Source organism: Crocuta crocuta, unplaced genomic scaffold (genome assembly GCF_008692635.1).
Source record: "Crocuta crocuta isolate KB4526 unplaced genomic scaffold, BGI_CrCroc_1.0 scaffold139, whole genome shotgun sequence".
In the NCBI taxonomy this organism is placed as follows: Eukaryota; Metazoa; Chordata; class Mammalia; order Carnivora; family Hyaenidae; genus Crocuta; species Crocuta crocuta.
This window is the reverse complement of record NW_027533258.1, coordinates 8,190,755-8,194,860: the sequence shown is the minus strand read 5'-3', so window position 1 is coordinate 8,194,860 and position 4,106 is coordinate 8,190,755. Positions and strand designations below refer to the sequence as shown.

General features: G+C 62.3%; 1 protein-coding gene across 1 annotated transcript in view; it reads right to left on the bottom strand.

Moving 5' to 3' along the window:
• The window catches only part of GAS7 (growth arrest specific 7), a 140,660-nt gene that overhangs the window by 32,662 nt on the left and 103,892 nt on the right, over window positions 1-4,106 (bottom strand). The window lies entirely within an intron of this gene.

The following is a 4,106-nucleotide window of genomic DNA, read 5'->3' as shown; positions in this document are numbered from 1 at the left end:
CGGCGGGGGGGGGAGGGGATTTCCACCCCCAGGTGTCACTGGCCTGCAGCTCCCTGCTGTAGGCGGTGAGGGAGGGCCGCCCTCTCAACGCCCAGCATCCAGCAACGGTCTCCCCAACCCTCTCTCCGGGCCGACGCTCAAGGCGAGTCCAGAGGGAAGTCTCCTTCCGGGGCGTCGACGACCCACTGCCGCGTGGGCCTCCGGTCGAATCACGGAAACGAGCGCTGGATCCCAAAGTTTCACGCAGTCCTTATTTCATGTTCTGGCCATTCCTGTTTCCAAAGATAACTCGACCACGGGGCATCTTTATTTCGCTTAATAATGTGGTCCGTGAAAATTTCAACCAAATCTAATGACAAATTAGCGGGGACGTCAGACTGGGCCTTAAGGATCACGGGGCCAGGGGGGCACGGAGGTGCCCCGAAGTGGACTCGAGTGTCTTCTCGGGTGCCCGGTCGGCGTCTGGAGGAGAGGGGTCCCACAAATGGCCCCATCACAACCACAGACGGGGAGCTGGCTGGGCTGGGGGAGGCGGGTGTTGTTCCCACCACTTTGTGAGGACAGACTGGTTGGGGGCCCCAGGGGGCCTGTCCCCACCTCTATCAACTCTGGCTTGCTGATGGCTGGCTCCCACCTGTCCAAGGTGGGGTTTCCCCAGTGCTCACGGAGCCCCGCGCCCCCTGGTGGGCGACTGGAGAACTGCACCCCGCTGGCCTCCCCTCTCCTCCCCTCCCCTCCCCCCACCCGCCCCAGGAGGCGTCTGTGACCACCCGGAATCACAGGACAGCCCTTAGCCCGACCAGAGCCTTGCGTGCATTCCCAGGTCAGCATCTCAGCACCCCTGCCAGCTGGGTAACACGGGCCTCATTTTACATGAAGAAACAGGATCAGACATAAGAGTAAGTCCGAATCCGAGCTGGGCTGACCGACCACAGGGCTCAAGTCCTCAGCCACAGAGCCGTGGGGGGGGGGGCTTCCTCGACCGCTTCCCACGCAAGCGTCCGTCGAGTGGCTACTTTGTGCCACGCGCTCTGCTAGATCCTTCCAGCGCTTTGCACACGTGCATTTCTAATTGCACTTCTCATGACTGCTTAATTAGCATCTCTCTTCCCGCCGGAGGGTCTGCTCCATGAGAGGAGGGAGACCCAGAGAGTTGTACTGGGGGAAAGGACCCGAGGTCTGAGGTTGAACCGCACAGGTGGGACCATGCGAGGCAACAGGGACAGGGGGCAGTCAGAACTGAGGCCGGACGCCGACCAGGGCCACCGGGGAGGCTCCCCAGGGACGAGTCCTCCTCCCAGCGCCTCCCGGGCACAGCCAGAGCCTGAAGGACATCTTCCTCCCAGCAAACGCGGGGGGACGTCCTAAGGAGCCACCTTCTGCTCTGATAAGAGCTAATAAAATGCCAGACCTTGTTCTGACGGCTTTACACGTACCGCCTCACTTAATCGTCACCCAGTACGGCGGGTGCTCTATTATCTCCATGCTTCAGAGCAGGAAACTAAGGCACAGAGAGGTTAGGTAAGTTATGAAACATCACACAGCTTGTGTGTGCCGGCGGAGTCACAGCCTGAAGTCGGTCGGTCTGGCTTTTAACTTCCGTCGCACTACCTTCTACGCTCCTACCCAGGCAGGCGCTCAGCACGGAGTGCTGTTTGGGAGAAGTCCTGGGAGCCTCCCTCACCGCCGCTCCTCCTGAAATCACCATTCTCGATCGATCACGCGGGCGGCAACTCTTGTTTTCTCCAACCCTCAGATAAACAGAGTCACCCCCTCCCCTCCCCGCTGAACACAGGTCCGACCCTCACAAGGGGCTGATGCGAGGAGTCCCTGCGCACGTCACCCGCGGCCCCCAGTCCCGGCCCCACGCGGAGGCTGCAGTGCAGGGCAGACGCCACGGTCCCTCACCCGCCTATCTGGGCAGCTGGCTCTGACTCTGCTTCTGGAGGGAGGCTGACCTGGGAGGTGTGGACACGGAAAGGTCAGAGCCGAGGTCTGCGGAAGAGGAAAGATACGACCCAGACGAGGACCACGGGTGTGCCCGGAACCTTCTTTCCGGGACAGGAGTGTGGCTGTGCTGTTGTCTTCTTCTCTGTGATCGTCCAGATTCTGACACGTGTTCGCGCCGAGGGCCGCAAGCTGCCATTAGTGCCTGTCATTCCTCATCAAGCCATCCGTCCGCAGCTGGCCCTGCCCGAGGCTTGCCCCAGGCCACCAGCGGGCGGGCGGGGGGCACGGCTGGAATCTCAGAACCAAGCTCTATCCTGGCTCCTCGGCCCCCACGAAGACCCGGACCCGGATCCCGACCCGGACCCGCACGCACCACCTTTTGCTGCCAGGCCGGCATCTGGGTGAATCGCCGTTACGTGTCCGCTCCGTGGGATCCGCCCCGACACGGTGGGAGACTGCTCCCCCCGCCCCCACTCGCCAGCAGAGGTTTCCTGTACCCCGGGATCCGGGCCGCCCCCCTCCCCCCTCCCAGGGGCCCTGCGGGGTTACCCGTGAGCTCTGGAGGATCAGGGCCCAGAAGAAGGGCAGGGAGGGAGCAAGCGCCGTATGGCACCCAGGCCTTCGCCCGTCTCGGCCTGGACAGAGGCGGGGCCACCCCGGCGGCGGACGCGGCTCTGCTCCTCGCCCCCGGCCCGTCCTTCCCCCGCTCAGCTTCTCCAGCGAACATTCCTGGAGGCTTAAGTGTTTCTTTAAAACCTCTGGGGGTGTTGGCTGGGGCCCCGGACCAGCCAGACCGTACATCCAGGAATCATTCGAGGAACCTGCATTTTAAGTAAGGTCCCCAGAGGCGGCGGCGGCCGACTGCACTTCGCAGGCTAGCTCGGAGAGGCAGCGATGTAGCAGATGTAGCAGTGGGAAGACTCGGGCTGGAGGGCGGTGAACAAGGTGTGCTGGAGAGGAGACCCCGGGCGAGGCCCCCAAGCGCTGGCTCAAAGCCCAAGCACAGCAGGTGGGTGACGTGGGCCCCACCCCGGGGCCTGAGACCATCCCCAGAGGGAGAGCTCAGGTCTCAAATCCCTATGCTTCCCAGTCCGGCAAAGTTTATGGCTTTGTGCCTCAGTTTTCTCATCTGTAAACAGGGTCGAGAAGGCGAGTGGACACTGAGCAGTTACTACGTGCCAGGCTCTGTTCTAAGTGGTTTCTGTGTACAGACTCGTTCTGTCCACACGCGATCCCCATGGCACAGACACCCAGCATGTCCCGTTGTGCAGATGTGGACACTGAGGCCCGAAGGGCAGAGATGCTGTCCCGGGCTGCCTGGCTTCAGAGCCCTCATTCACAAGCACCATACAACACTGGGTCTGTCCCCCACCCCTCACATGGCGAGTGGAGAGGAAATGAGCCGCTCAGAACACTGCTGGCGCATAATAAGCGCACACCGAAGTAGCAGCTATTGCTGTTTCTGAGGCCACTGTGCACCACACAGCCCTCTCGTTCTTCCAAAGCAGCACTCTGAGCAGCCCCCACCGGCCAGGGAAGGGGACCCACTCTGGGGGTCATCTCCGTGGGGGCGGCCAGAAGGGCTTGGAACCGTCCATGCCACACAGAGCCCGGGAGGGCAGGTCCCCATTCCCGGCTCCGTGGCACCCAGCGTCCAAACGGCAGACCCAAGACCACATTTGTCAGGTCTCCGCGACGTGTTTGCTCGCTTTCCCCCAACGCGGGGCTTGTGTGTGTGTGTGTGTGTGTGTGTGTGTGTGTGTGTGTGTAGGGGGTGCACGTGGGGGCTCGGCGGGCTTCTGGAAGAGCCCCAGGAGGCGGTCTGGCCACCCCAGGCGGGAGCCGCCTGCTCACGACAGGAACTCTATTCTTAGGATGCCTTCTCTTGTTTTCTTTTTTAACTTCGATACCTTCTAGAAGTCACCCTGCGCAGAGCAAGCCCCTGTGGCTGTAATTTACATGTCATGTCGCTTGCGCGGAGCACAGGCCACCCCCTCCCACGCCCTCATGCACGTGAATGTCCCCCGCCCGCCCCGCGCGAATGGCTTCTGCACGAATCCCACTCTGCCTGCATTGGGTCCGCATCCAGAGTGGTACCCACAGTGGGGAAGGGTCGGGGTGGAGGTAGGGGAGCGTGGGGGGGAGGCGGGGGGAAT